Source organism: Chelonia mydas, chromosome 7 (genome assembly GCF_015237465.2).
Source record: "Chelonia mydas isolate rCheMyd1 chromosome 7, rCheMyd1.pri.v2, whole genome shotgun sequence".
NCBI classification, from domain to species: domain Eukaryota; kingdom Metazoa; phylum Chordata; order Testudines; family Cheloniidae; genus Chelonia; species Chelonia mydas.
The window spans coordinates 80,076,872-80,092,771 of record NC_057853.1 but is presented as its reverse complement, the minus strand read 5'-3'; the positions used below and the strand labels follow the sequence as shown (position 1 = coordinate 80,092,771).

At 45.7% G+C, this 15,900-nt stretch overlaps 1 non-coding gene across 1 annotated transcript; it reads left to right on the top strand.

Annotated features, from left to right (window-relative positions):
* Nucleotides 1–5,814: 5,814 nt before the first annotated feature.
* TRNAQ-CUG lies at nucleotides 5,815–5,886 on the top strand. The gene has a single exon. It is a non-coding gene; the product is annotated as a tRNA-Gln (tRNA).
* The last annotated feature ends 10,014 nt before the right edge of the window (nucleotides 5,887–15,900 follow it).

The following is a 15,900-nucleotide window of genomic DNA, read 5'->3' as shown; positions in this document are numbered from 1 at the left end:
TGGGCAGGCAAACTTTTTGGCCTGAGGGCCACACTGGGTTTCAGAAATTGTATGGAGGGCGGGTTAGGGGAGGCCGTCCCATCCAACCCCTCCTCTCATTCCTGACTGCTCCCCCAGGACCCCTGCCCCATCCAACCACCCCTTCTCCCTGACTGCCCCCAGAACCCCTGCCCCCGACTGCCACCCCATCCAACCCCACCTCTCCTTCCTGACTGCCCACCCCCCCCCCGCCCCCGGGACCCCTGCCACATCCAACCACCCCTTTTCCCTGTCCCCTGACTACCTCCGGAACTCCCACCCCTGACTGCCCCCTGCCACCCCATACAAACCTTCCTTCTTCCTGACTGCCCCCATTCAACCCCCCCGCCCCCCTGTTTCCCACTCTCTGACCGCCCCAAACCCTGTCCACCCCCGCAAACTCCCCTACCCTCTATCCAACCCCCCCACGCCCTGCCCCCTTACCGTGCTGCCTGGAGCACCAGTGGCTGGCAGCGCTACAGCTGCGCTGCCTGGCTGGAGCCAGCCACGCCACTGTGCAGCACAGAGCACCGGGTCAGGCCGGGCTCTGCAGCTGCGCTGCCCCAGGAACTCACACCCCCGCCGCCCAGAGCATTGTGCTGGTGGCGCAGTGAGCTGAGGCTGCGGGGAAGGGGCACACGGGCCAGATTTGGCCTGCAGGCCGTAGTTTGCCCACCTCTGCTATAGAGGAAGAAATATTTCATTCATCTACAGAGTATTTATTCATCTAAGGAGGAAGAAGTATTTTATTATTATTTACCCCCTTCTAAGGCCTGGTCTACACTTAAAAACTTTACCTGCATAGCTGTGTAGGTAAGGGATCTGATTTTTACTGATACAGTTATACCAGTACAAGCCCTAGTCTAGATACAGCTCCACTGATATAAGCATTCTTTCACTGGTATATCTGTCTACAGAGGGGTGGGATTTGGAGTTTGCTGCTTTCACAATGACAGCAAAGATAAAGTGGCAAAATGTTTAAATACAGACAAGGCCTAAGTGGCTGCCAATCCTCTGCAACCAATCAAAGCTGGCTGGATATATTGAGGGGACTGCCTGATACCCCAGCATGTGTAGTAACCAATACCCCACACACATACATGCTGTTTGTTTTTTTTAAAAAGGTCTGCAAGAATTCCCTTCCCCCTTATAGCCAGCTCTTTGGACTAACTCTGCATCTCCTCCTCCCCCCACCTCCCCCAGTGTAGAATTTGAGAGGGGACTCCAGGGTTAACTTTCTCAGGGCTGGAGGGGTGAGTGAAGATCTCAATTTATCTCCCTTGCTGCAGCTGCTCAGTGGGGGAGGCTCAGACTACTGTTTCGCACTCATGCACACCCCAATCACCACTCCAAGAGAGTTCAGGCTAGATACTCCATCATTTTGCATGGGACCAAGGCAGGAAGACTTCAGTGTGTTCCTCTCTGCAAAGATTCTGCTGAGGAAGGAGAGAAAAGCCAAGAGACCCACACCTCTCCCATTTCTTGAAGGCAAACAAAGGAAGAGAATAAGATTCTAAAAATAAAAGATGATGGAAAAAAGGCTTAAAATGCCCACAGTAGGGGATAGGGGCCAAAAGGTGAAATGCTGCAAGTCTGACGTGGGAAAGAATTAAATGTTGGAGGGGAAGGGGGAATTATTAAATGCTGGGATGGGAAGGAGAACAGAATGAGACGTGAGGGCTGGGGTGGAGGAATTCAGAGAGGAAATGCTTTGGTGAGGAATATAAAGAGGGAGCAGAGGATTAAATGTTGTGTGGAGAGGAGGTGAGCTGATAAAATAGTGGGGGAGGAAGAAGCAAACACAAACAATGGGATGGTCAGTAAAAAGTGATGAGCTGGGGGGTATCTGGGAAAGAGCAAGCCAGAAGTAATTGATATTTCCAAACAGAAGTGAACTTGAACTGTTAGAAGGGGTATGTTGGGACAAGCGGAGAATGGACTGGGGAAGGAGGAACACCTCAAAGACTGGTTTCAGAGTAACAGCCGTGTTAGTCTGTATTCGCAAAAAGAAAAGGAGTACTTGTGGCACCTTAGCGACTAACCAATTTATCTGAGCATAAGCTTTCGTGAGCTACAGTATGCATCCGATGAAGTGAGCTGTAGCTCACGAAAGCTTATGCTCAAATAAATTGGTTAGTCTCTAAGGTGCCAAAGTATACCTCAAAGACTGGACTCTGAAGGACAAAAAAGGGAGAATGAATAGCTTGGGTACAAGAAAAGGAAAGGTGGCTTCTGGGGAAACACAGCAAATGAATTTTAGAGTTGAGTGTGGTAGAGTGAGTGAGGGTAGATGAATGAGGAAGAGACTTGGAAGCAAACAAAGTTACAGATTACCCTTTCTTGCATGTTTCAACACACACACACAACTCCACATGCCCTAAAATCACCAGTTCTACCATCCACACCCTTTTTTCCCTAACAAATTATCCTTTTCCCTGTAGTTTGTAATATGAAGGGAGAGATTGAAAGGGGAACAATAAGTAATGGGGATGGGAACACCACTTATTCTCATGCAGGAGCAGAGGAATCAGGAGTTTCTGCCCCACTAGTACTGCCTACACCCACTTTCTAGGATTGCAAGGTGTCCGGTTTTCAATCAGAACGCCCAGTCAGGAAGGGACCCTGGCATCTCTGGTCAGCACAGCTGACCGGGCTGTTAAAAGTCCAGTTGGCGGAGCTGACAGGCTCCTTACCTGGCTCCGTGTGGCTCCTGGAAGCAGCGACATGTCCCTCTAGCTCCCAGGTGCAGGGGCAGCCGGGGGGCTCCATGTGCTGCCCCCGCCTTGTGCACCGGCTCTGCAGCTCTCATTGGTCAGGAACCACAGCCAATGGGAGCTGCAGGGTGTGGCGCCTGCGCGCAGATGCAGTGTGGCACGTGCACCGTGCAGAGCCACCTGGCCATCCCTACGCTTAGGAACATGTTGCCGCTTCCGGGAAGCCACGCGAGGTAAGCACTGCCCGGAGCCCGAACCCCCTCCCACAGCCCAACCCTCTGCCCCAACCCTGAGCCCCCCTCCTGCACCCTGAACCCCTCATTTCTGGCCCGACCCTGGAACCCACACCCCCAGCCCAGAGCCCAGTCCCTCCAACACCCTGCCTCAGTCCGGAGCCCCCTACCACTCTCTGAACCTCTCAGCTTCACCCCCCAGCTCGGAGCCCCCTCCTGCACCCCAAACACCTTATCCACAGCCCCACCCCAGAGCCTGCACCCCCAGCCGGAGCCCTCATCCCCTCCTGTACCCCAACCCCCTGCCCCAGCCGGGTAAAAATAAGCAAGTGAGTGAGGGGAGAGTGAGCAATGGGGGGCGGGGGATGGAGTGAGTGGGGGCAGGGCCTCAGAGAAGGGGCAGGGCAAGGGTGTTTAGTTTTGTGTGATTAGAAAGTTGGCAACCCTACCATTTCCTGCTATCAGACCATTGGGAAAGGACCTGGCACATGCTCCTCAAACCACTAGGGCCCCTACTAGCAGCCAGTGCCCACACCCAGGGAGGAGCTGGTAAATCCTGCACATTCAGCAAGTGCTTTAATAGTGATACAGTAGAACCTCAGAGTTATGAACATCTCGGGGACGGTGCTTGTTCAGAACTAAGAAATGTTTGCAACTCTGAACAAAATGTTATGGTTGTTCTTTCAAAAGTTTACAACTGAATATTATTTCAAAGCTATATTAAGTCTTTACTTATGCAGAAGAAAAATGCTTTTAACCATCTTAATTTTAATGAAACAAGCACAGAAACAGTTTCCTTACCTTGTCAAATTTTTTTTTAAACGTTTCCTTCTTTTTTTAGTAGTTTACGTTTAACACAGTTCTGTGCAGTGTTTGCTTTATGTATTTAGTTAGTTAGTTAGTTCTCTGCTTCTGCCTGATTGCATACTTCCAGTTCCAAATTAGGTGTGTGGTTGACCGGTCAGTTCATAACTCTGGTGTTCGTGACCCTGAGGTTCTACTGTCAACAAATGTTTACAAATTCATATTCCTCTGGTTTCTAGTCAGATGTCACATATGTAAACATGATTTACAATTATTTCTGTTTACTGATCTGGTGTTATGAGTAAGCACAGATTATGCATTAAACCCCCCCCCCAGGTTTTATTTTAACCTGACAGTATTCCTGCGTTAGTGACTCTCCCTTTTCCAGCAATGAGCGAGAGACAACTCACCCAATGCTGTTCCTTGCATCAGATAAAAGGGTCTCATGGAGAAGTGGCACATGGAATAACCTCTCAAGGGCAATTTAATGTAACTTTACATCATCTTAACTTTTGTAGCCCATAAACAATCTAATTTCAAAATGTCTACACTAACTTGTCAGTGTCCAAATATAATGGGGCAATCTAACAAGTTGTCAGTTTTAGGACCTTGCACAGAGATGTAAAGCTGTTCTGATGACTCACCTGGCAGACAGACCAGGTGGGTCCTCGTGTCTCCATTCCAGGAGCAGTAAAGGGTTTGAGCCTGAAGTAGAAGGAACTAGAATGGGAAATGAGGGGTCCTGCAGAGAACAATTCTAGAATAGACCACTACAGATTGATGCTGGTTTGTTATTTACATTAAAAATAAAGGAAAAAAAAGGAAGGGTTTAAGTTTGAACTATATCCTCCCCTTGTGCACTATGCTAGGAGCAAATGCCAGATACTTACAGTCTGCTCTTCTTTATACTGGTATAAATGTGGAATGATTCCACTGATTTAAATAATGCCCCATATATAAATATAACAATGCTATGAAACTAACCAAGAGCTCATTCTTCTAGTCCAGGGTTGGGCAAACTACAGCCCATGGGCTGGGAACAGGGAACTGCAGCTAATGGGAGCTTCGGGGGAGGTACCTGCAGGCGAGGGCAGCGCGTGGAGCCCTCTGCCCCCTCCCACAGGAGCTGCATGGACATGGTGCTGGCCACTTTCCAGAGTGGCGCAGGGCCGCGACCTGGGCAGGCAGCCTGCCCTGGCCCCGGTGCACGCCGCTGCCACCCCAGAGCTGCTGCAGGTAAGTGGCTCCAGGCCGGAGCCCGAACCCCTCCTGCGCCTCGCACCCCAACTCCCTGCCCTGAGCCCCCTGCCTGCACCTCAAGCCCCTTCCCTGAGCCCCCTTCCACACCTCTCCTGCACCCCAACTCCCTGTCTGCACCCCAACTCCCTGAGCCCCCTGCCTGCACCCCAACCCCCTGCCGCGACGCCTGCCTGCACCCTGCATCCTAACCCCCTGCCCTGAGCCCCCCTGCTGCACCCCTCTTGCACCACAACCTCCTGCCCTGAGCCCCCTCCCACACTGTGCACCCCCTCCTGTACCCCAACCCCCTTCACTGCCCTGAGCCCCCTTGTACACCCCGCACCCCTCCTCTGCCCCAACCCCTTGCCCTGAGCTCCTTCCTGCACACCACACCCCCTCCTACACCCTACACTCCCTCCCACACCCCAACCCCCTGCCCCAGCCCTACATTAATGGCCCTGCAAGCAATTTCCCCACCCAGATGTGGCCCTTGGTCCAAAAAGTTTGCCCACCCCTGTTCCAGTCCTTACCTAGGCAAAAAACTCTCATTGAGTTCCATGGGAGTTCTGTTTGAGCAGCAGTTGCTGGATTTGGCCCCAAATCACAGGCAAACTGTCATAAAGTCATATTTTTGAATTTACTTTAATTCTTTATATAGTATAAAAATAAAAAATCCTCCACATACTATTTTCTTTATACTAGAGTATTTTAGTAGTAGTAGGTTTGTTTAGAACACTCGTGTTTTTCAGATAGGATCTTTTACGAGGAGAAAGAGAAATGGGAAGCATTTAAAAAGAACTACAGCTGGTTCCATGGTGTAATGGTTAGCACTCTGGACTCTGAATCCAGTAATCTGAGTTCAAATCTCAGTGGGACCTTGTTTTGGGTGGATAGCGGGGGGAGGAAGGGATAGCTCAGTGGTTTGAGTATTGGCCTGCTAAATCCAGGGTTGTGAGTTCAATCCTTGAGGGGGCCACTTAGGGATCTGGGGCAAAAATTGAGGATTGGTCCTGCTTTGAGCAGGGGGTTGGACTAGATGACCTCCTGAGATCCCTTCCAACCCTGATATTCTATGAGATGTAGGTTCTTGAAATAATAGCAGTCTTTTAATGACATCATGAAAGAGAGCAGTGACCCCTCAAAAACACAGCTGCAAGGGAAAAAAAAAAAAGAGTACTATCCAGGCAAATAACCAGAAACAATCACAAACAAGGCAAGGACTAGGTTAGGACCCTAATTTTACCATGCTTGGATGCACTAATGAAACTACATTTTGTTTCTACGTATATATATGTTTTTAAAAGTCAGAGATTTGCATGATGGGGAAAAAAATACCTTGGAACATTCATATAAACCAAAAATCCAAGTACATAGTATTATAGACCAAATTCAGAATTAGGAACGTAGGAGTTGCCATCCTGGAGTTTACCAAACCAAAGGTCCATCTAGCTCAATATTTTGTCTCCAACAGTGACCAGCACCAGATCCTTCAGAGGAAGATGTAAGAATTCTGCAGTACATAAGAAAAACCATACTGGGTCATACCAAAGGTCCATCTAGCCCAGTATCCTGTTTTCTGACAGCGGCCAATACCAGGTGCTCCAGAGAGAATGAACAGAACAGGTAATCATCAAGTGATCCATCCCTTGTTGCCCATTCCCAGTAGGCAGATGTGGGAAAATTGGCCAGCACATTACATCTCAAGCTAATGTCTATCAGTTAACAACTGGCTTAAGCCCCAAAGCATATGGTTTTGATATCCTTTCCAAGACTTTTGTTAGTATTTAGTATCACTCTGGATGTTCTTGTTAGCCATATCAATGTCCAATCCCTTTTAAAACCTTGCTAAATCCTTGGCTTCAACCTAATGTGGCAATGAGTTCCATAGTCTAATTATGTGCAGGAGTGGTGGTGGTGAAGAGTTTTTTCCTTTTTATCAGTTTTGAATTTGCTATCTTCTAATTTAATTGACTGTCCCCTTGCTCTTGTGTTTGAGACAGGGAGAACAGAAGCTCTTGATCTGCCTTCTCAGTACCATTCATTATTATGTCTCCTTTCATTAGTTTCTTTTCCTAAGGTAAACAATCCCAATCCATTCAGGCTCTCTTCTTATGAGTTTTTCATGCCCCTACCTATACTCATTACCCTTCTCCGAACCTCTTCTAATTCTGCAATATTCTGTTGGAGATGGGATGACCAGTCCCTTATAGTATTCCAGATGAGGCTTCACCACTGACTTACATAATGACGTCATATTTCCCATATTATTCTCCATGAATACACCAGACTTGGTGTAAGCAGCCAAATCTGAATTTGTTCCTAAAATTTCTAATAGTGTAACTGCAGAAATTGGTTAATTAAACGGTTTACAGACTTTACTGTGTGCACAATGAATGAAGCACTGTGGGCAATGTGCACCGAAGAACCAATCGTTCTCCCATAAAATCCATGGCAAAAAATAACTTTGGCAGATGCTAGATCAGACACCAAAGCCCTGATCCTGAAATCTGTTCTGCCCAGGTGCAAAGGTTCTACCATGTGGAGCAGCTTGTAGGATCATATCCTTGATGAGGCAAAAAGAAAAGAAGTACTTGTGGCACCTTAGAGACTAACAAATTTATTTGAGCAAGGCAAGGCTGCTTGATTCCTGGCTCAATCCTCCAAACTGCTGAACACCTTTAATTCTGCAGGACTTCAATAGGAGATATGGGCACTTAGCATTTTGCAAGATTATGCCCTCAATCCACAATTTACAGTATTCACAGTGAATGAGACTGATAAGCACACTTGTCAATGTTTTGAAAATAACACTATAAAAAGCCTTTCACAATTTTAGCTAAATAGGTATGAGTGATAAAAAGGCTGGAAGACACGACAGTTAGTTGGTGCCACAAGAACAAAGAAACCCTCTTAAATATTGGCATTAAATCATTTTAAAATGTGTACACTTTGTGTGCACGGCCTGGTGCATTCTTACAAGAAGTGTGCAGCTCTGCCTTATTCCACGTTCAGTACAGTCAACCTTTGCTCCTAATGTTGTGAAGTTGTACTAAAAAATGGTACTAACTGCTCTATTGGCCCAAAGTAACTTTTAAAGGGGCATCACTCAAACAGTTATTACTAAGATAGTCCAAAGCACTTTTGAATTAACTGTTCCCCACTAAGAAATAAGGCTTTTTCTCCCGCTCTAGTTCTGCATTAAAAATATTTAAAGTTTAAAAATTGCATGTGTTTTTGCAGAGAAACTGTTTTTCTGCTTTAAAAAAAAGTGGTTGAACCACTTTAAATAAACCACAATAAAAAAAAAAAAATTAACCTTCAGGCAGAGACTAAGCCTGGAAAAAATAAGTTTGAAAGGTGAGTGTTTTGGAAAGTAGTAAGTGACTAAAACCAGAGCTTAGAATGCAAATGCTTAGACAAACATTCACAGTTGTGAGCAACATGCCAGCAAAAATAACACACAATCAATAAAGACTTCAAAAATATTATAGATCAAAGATTTGTGTTTGCTGTGAAGAGCTCTCAGATGTCAAAGAATTATTTTGTACACCTCACTTTTCATTTAATTCTTTGATTATCTGCTTTACATGATCAGTCCATCCTTATAGACCCAAAATATGGTCGAGCTCCTGCCTGAGAAGGACTAGACATGATTCCCTTCAGGGCACATCAACGCTACTCCTCAGCTGCATAGAGGGACAGCTGCTGTTACCTTTAGGGCTAACTAGGCTACTTTTCCAGCTCCGCCCAGACAGAGAAGTAAACTGATTGGGAGCAGAAGAAGCGCGGCACCTACAAGCTTGGGTCATTTCATAGAAGAATTCCTAAAACCAGAATAAATCTTAGCTTAAAAAAAAAATAAGTTACTGAAATCAACCGGCGAGATCTGTTAATTAGGAGTCTTCATTTTTATATATATTTTGTTAGCTTTGAAGTTTAAAAAGACACAAATCTACAAGTCATTCTTCTAACCAGCGTTTTTACTAAAAGCATTTTAGATGCATCATATTACAAGGGCATATTTGTCCAGTTTTACAATTTCCTAATTTTATATTAAGATTTTTAAAATTGGAGACATTAGGCCAAATTGATTCCTGGTATAACACCATTGACAAGTTTGTTTACACAGCCTGATTCTTGTAACTCCACGTGCATGGTGACATCAGCGTGCTCATGCCCTGCTCTGGATGCCTACATGCACACTTCCTTCTACTCCTTAAAGGAATAGTATCTCATTAAGTTAAACAGCTGTTATGCAGCCAGAGATACAAGTGATGTAATAAATGTAAACACCTCCACAGATTGTGTCAATTTGTAACTAGCCAAATTTATCCCCAGTGTAACTCCACTGATTTCTGCTATGTTACACCAGGGATGAATCAGGCCCATTTTTAATAGCATGTCTTTTTGAGATAGTAGAGAGATGTAAATTCTAAGTGTGCTAACCTCTGCCCCCTCCCAAACAAGCCACCTGGCCCCAATCAATTCCTCTCAGACAAGCCACCTGGCCCCAATCAATTTTATCCAGTAAACTACCCTACTCCCTCCAAATTCCCTGAAGACCAACAGACCCACAGTAACTATCTGTACCAGATCTCTCCCCAGTCTTGACAAACCATCATCAATTCAAACCCCCTGACTCCTACCAATTCATCCAGTCCCCAACCAATCTGCCTCAGTTTATTTCTCCAGGTTGGAACTCAACAGCAACAAACTTCTTAGGGGAGGCCCAGTCTTCCTCCTTTTCTACTAACAAAACACCTTTCTAGGGGAGATATTTTCAGTATTCCCCCGCAACTGTTTGTGGAGCAGCAGCAATAGGAACTACTTTCTTGTGACTCACAATTAAGTGTGGCAGGAGGGCCTGTTCCCCTGCTGACCCTCCATCTCAGCATGTATTCTAAGTGTCTCAATGTGAGGGGCCTCACTGGCCACATAAGCAAATGGCTGGCTCACTATGCTCATGCTTTTAGGAATCTCTGGAACCAGCCCTACAGGCAAGTTGCTATCCTTCTCCAGTTGCCTGTATTGTGATGGGCTCCTAAAATGAGAGGCCTTGTTGAGCACATGGGCAAATGACTTGCCCTTTCTAGTTAGTGCTATGGGGTGTGTGTTTGCAGTGTAAAATACTTGCCAGCCCCAAAAATAAGCAGCTGGCCCTGCTCCTACTCAAGGCATACCTGGGGGTTTATTTTTGCAAGAGGTAAAAAAATAGTCAGAGGTGGTCTCAGGCTACTATTGTAAATCTTTTCATGCAGAGAGGAGCCAAACAATGGGTCAAATTAGGCTTTCACTTACAGTGATGTAAATCGAGAGAGACTCCATACAGATCCATGGAGTTACACTGCTGTAAATCTAAATGAACAGACCAGAATTTGCCCCAGAGCTTTTAAAGAGAAAGGAAAGAGAGAAAAAAAGATTTACTTAGATTAAAACCCCCAAACCCACGTTAAAAGCAACCTCCAAAGGATGCTGCATGGCCGTTCCTTTCTTTTTAAAAGGCACACTAGAGCCCAAACTCCTGGTCAGTGTCCCTTTAATTGTTCCCTGCCCTTCCATGGAGGTTTAAGGCAGCTTTGCTTGCCTGGCGGGTTTTTCCAGGCAGGCTCTAGCTAGCTGCTGTAGCGCAAACAAGGCAGCAGCACGAGCAGAGCCCGGACGGTCTCAATCGCTTAGCCAACAAACTGTCTTTCATTTAAATACACGCCAATATTTCTTTATTCCCCCCCCCCAAACGTCCGTGCAGAGCTCTACCGCCCCGTAAGAGAACCGCCTAGGCAGCTTACCGACTAGTTGTGAGTTTTACGAGCTGCTTGCCTGGGTGTCCCTGATTGCACTTTCCACGTCTCTCCTAAGGAGGTTGCAGCTAAACTTTGGAACTATCGAAGAAGTTGTTACTATACTTTAACCAACCCACTAAAGCAGACAGGAAACCGGCTCCACGCATTACAGGGGGCTTTGCCACCGACTCGGGCGCGTTAACTGCTCCGGGGATTGATTCCAAATACATACCAAGGCTGTTGCATTGTCAGTAGGATACTAACAGGAAAGGGCGATCCGTGCATGGCTGAGCGAGCCACAGCTGGAGAGGAGCAAGTGGAGTTCCATGGCTCTTGGGGCGCGGCGTGTCCCTCCAAGCAGCGAGCTCGGAGAGCAAAATAAGCCCCGTGCGGAATATGGATACCCAGTGGCACTGGGGAGTAAAATATGCTGCTCTCCCCGGACGGCTAGCCTCTCCCCAGGCCAGACCCTCTGGGAGGGAGGCTCGGCTATGCTCTCGCTGGACCTACCCCTCCTAGTAGAAAGCAAAACGCGAGCTGGATCCCCCTAGCTGGAGTGGGATTCCTTGCCCTGCCCTCCCTGGCCTCTTTAGGCAGGAGACTGCCCTTTCCCTCTCTCATAACAGGAGACTGACTTAAGGAGAAATTAGCTGAGAATACCATGTGTAGGGCAAATGCTCCCATAATACAAGAGATGCCTTCAATGAAAGCAAAATTGACTAATTCTTTACAGAATCATTAAGAGGAGAGATGGAAAAGACCTAATAGGTTCTTGTTGGTCCCTCCTGGAACCACTGCAGGTTTGTCCCCCAGACTTTGTTTTCTAACCAGACATTTGCCATCAGTGTATAGGAGCTTTCACCTAAAAATAGACACTGAAAATCATTTTAGACCCAACCTTTTGGCTTTAGGTTTTACAAAATGCGCAAAACAAATTATTCTATTAATTATGGTTTCATAATTAAAGTTCATCACTTCTTAGTAAGTGATGACCAATGTGCCTGTACAAATCCTGAATTTATTAGATCCGGGGGTTCAATGTTGGGTTGGTATTCAAGATGGTGTGATTGTTGGTTTTAAAACATTGCCCTATTATTTTTAATTCAAACAAGGAGAGAATGTGCATATGCCTATGCAATATGCATCTGTGTGTACATGGCCTATAGCAGAACCAGCATCAAAATGGCATGCTCATCCATAGGTGCTCAATTAGTCACTCATCGAGAAAGAGAAGCTGCTACTATTCCCTCCCCATCCAGAGGAGGATATGCAAATATACTGAGGGAATTGGAAGAAAAATAAAAGCTTCTGTCATGTCCCCACCCTCCACGGAGAAAAATAAGAAGCTTCTCTGGTAGTCCCACTCTCCCCATAAATACCATGTGCCTCCCTGGACCATATAACATCTTAATCAACTCCGCACTGGAATTGGCTAGTCTAAAGACATGACAATCAAGTGGGACTACGTCATTGGCCCCACTACCTATGACTGTGACACAGAGCCTCAAAACATGAAGCATAGGTTTACAATTTTTGGACTCAGACCCCAAACCTGGGACACCAACATCCACTCATCAGTACACTGACTCAAGTCAAACCACCATATCCCAAGCTTCCCAGTGCCTTCCCAGGTGTGGCCACTCTAGCCCCTGGTTTGTGGTGAGGTGTGGAACAACCTGACTGTACAACCGTACATTACAGGAAGTTTTCACAACCCACAAAGTTCCCAACACTTCCTGCCAATCTGTCTTTTGGGTCTACATGGTCCCACCAACCGCAGCCAGCAACATGGAGGAGTTACCATTTGAAGATCTTTTCTTGCTTGTGTTTTTGTTCCTGTTTCAGCAAATAGGCAGAGTATCCATGAGACACTGGTGGACATTCTGGTGCCATTTTCTGACCTATCAAAGACTCCTGATGGAGGAGGAGGAGGAGGAGGAGGATATAGACATGGAAGACTTGAACTTGCTGATGCTCCTTGTGACTCTTGGTATAGCCACTGATGGCCCCTACGTAGACCAGCCTTTCTGGAGCAGGGCAACAAGCACAGACTTGTGGGTCACATTGTCATACAGACTTCAGATAACTACCAGTGGGTACAGAACTTTTGCATGAAGAAAGCCACATTTCTGGAGCTTTGTGAGCAGCTTACCCCCATCCTCCGGTGTCAGGACACACAAATAGCTGCTGCCATGTAGGTCAGGAAGCAAGTCTATAACTGTTTGGAAGCTGGCTATCCCACACTGCTACAAATCCATTGCTAACCAGTTCAGTGTTGGAAAGTCAACTTGGGTAAAGCGGTCACAGAGGTTTCGGAGATATCATAGCTACCACTGTTTGACGATTTGGGTGATTTACCCAAAAGTGGTGGGCATAAACAATATTCCTGAAGTAACTGCTGATTTATGGATGTCAATGTGGGCTGCACTGGAAGAGTTAATGATGCCAGGGTTATCTGATTATCAAAAGTCTACATTCATGGACAGGCTGGGACACTATTGTCACTAACTGCCATTGTCCTAAATGGAGTTACTGTCTGGGGGACCCCATGTACCCTCTTTTGCCTGGCCAAAAAAAAGGTTTAATTACACTTTCAGCTTGTGCAGAATGGTGGCTGAATATGTGTTCAGCTGATTGAAATCCTGTTGGTGCTGACTGCAAACCCATTTAGATTCCTGTGTCATCAATGCTGTCTGCATTATTGTGGCTTCCTGTTTTCTCCAACAATCTTTGCAAAGCCCATGGCGAGCCATTTGACTCTGAATGGACCTATGACACTAACAGATTGCTGAACAAGTTCACTTAACCAGAAAATGCACGTACCACAGCTGCGCAGGAGGCACCTGGGCAATACAGATCAGGGACACTCTGTGCAGCCCCATTATGGATTTGCATGGCCCAATGGAAAAGGGAGAATAGTATGTTTATAAATGTGCTTGTACAATATTTCCAGTAACTGGGGCACTGCCACATCATATAAAAATGGGGGAGGGAGATTGACTGCCATACACTGTACTTGTGAACAATATAACTGCTTATGAAATGAGGGTGATGGGGATTGATTCCCATGCATTGTACTTGTGAATGAGATGACTGCTTATGCAATGGGGAGAGGGATGTGTGGCAAGAATTGTGGATTTACAGTATGGCGTATGGCTTGAGGTAGATAAAAGTATTACGAAATAGTGATTGGATTCAACTTACCAGTTGTCCCTTATCATGTGTTTATCTTTATTATTTGAAATACACTTTATATGATGTGATGCACTAATGGTAATAACATTTCTTAGTAAAATAAAAGTCTTTATTTTTTAAGATGAATTTGAAAGAAAAAAAAAAAAAAAAAAAAAAACCATTGCCAGCCCGCTATTAGCGTACCAAAACCCCAGTAATAAACTAACAACAAAACCAGTAATAGAATAAAGTCCATAAACCAAACATTGAACAGTGAAACCAGTGCCAACAAATAAGCCCCTACTGTTGCATGTCCCCTACCACCCCTTTCCCTTCTTTCCACATTTATAGCACCCACTTGGTGCTGTTGCGAAGGGGGTGTGGGGGGAAGGCATTCCTGGGGGTACCTGGCTGCACAAGAGTGAAAGCATGTAGGGAGTATGGGGTCAGCACAGGGGTGGAGGTATGCAGTAGGGGTGAAGGACTGCATGGGGCAGATTTACCTTGTCCAGCTGCTATCCAGTCCTGCTTGTCTGGTCCACCCAACCATGGAATTGTCCAAAACATTCCAGGTCTGCAGCACATGGCACTGTGAAGGGAACTCAGCACGTAGTTTGGGTGCAGCAGGAGCCTGTACTCTGGTGGCCATAAGTGTCAGTAGCCTCTTGAACAGGTCTTTCTGCTGGATTCTAACATCCTCCCTCAGCCAGTGTTCCTGCTCCAGAAACTGAGCTGCACGTCTCTCCTTGTGTGCTGAAATTCTCTCCTCTTGCTCTGCAGCCTGGTTGTGCCTTCCCTCTTGTCATGAGCCCTTCTCCCTCTGGTACTTCACCTGCTTGTTGGCCCTGTCCAGAATGTCCTCCATATATTCATTATGAAAAAGCATCTGATTGGACTGGTCTGTGACAATTCTGCATCCCAAGGACCTGCTTCAGTGGGCCTGCACGGCCAAGTTGGAAGAGGTTGAAGGGAGTAAAAGTAGAAATCAAACAGTGCATTATGATTTCAGTGCTTCAAAACAGGTTCAGGGTATCTATAGGCAAAAGTTCCTTATGGAATCTCAAAGCCAAAAAATTATATTTTGTAAAACTGAGCTTCAGTATATTCTGAGAGGATCACCTGAGCTCCCAGAAGCAGAATGGACTCCAATCAGTGAATCACAGTGAAAAGACTACACAATTACAATTTAGTATTACAAATTACAATTTAGTATTGCTTTTGGTTTTAAAATTGCAGACCTTTGAACGGAGAGGAGAGCCGTGGTTTACTACATAAGCATTCTCTGTACTTCAGGCATTCCACATTCTCAAGGACATAATGATTCTAGGAGTTCCAGAATGGCAAAGGGAGATTTTATTCCACGCTAGCTGACTTGGCACTGACGTATATGCCACAAAGGTTTTCAAATTTACGGTGACAGGGAAGCATATCTATGAATGGAATGAGATGGTGACTTACAGAGGAGGGCCTGGGAAATATGCCCTTCCCTGAAATTTTACTACCTAACACTCTGTTAGCTTTTTTGACTGCTGCTGCATATTGAACAGATGTTTTCAGAGAACAATTCACAATGTCTCCAAGATCTCTTTCTTGAGTGGAAAAAGTTAATTTAGACCCTATAATTTTGTATGCATAGATGGGATTACGTTTTCCAACGTGCATTACTTTGCATTTATCAACATTGAATTTCATCTGCTATTTTGTTGCCCAGTTTTGTCAGACCCCCTTTGTAACTCTTTTGCAGTCTGCTTTGGATTCAACTATCTTGAGTAATTTTGTATTGTCTCCAAACTTTGACACCTCACTGTTTATCTTTTTTTCCACATCATTTATTAATAAATTGAACAGCACTGGTCGCAGTACAGATCCCTGGGGGACATCACTATTTAACTCTCTACATTCTAAAAACTGAATGTAGTGCCCCCTCTCCACGCAGTT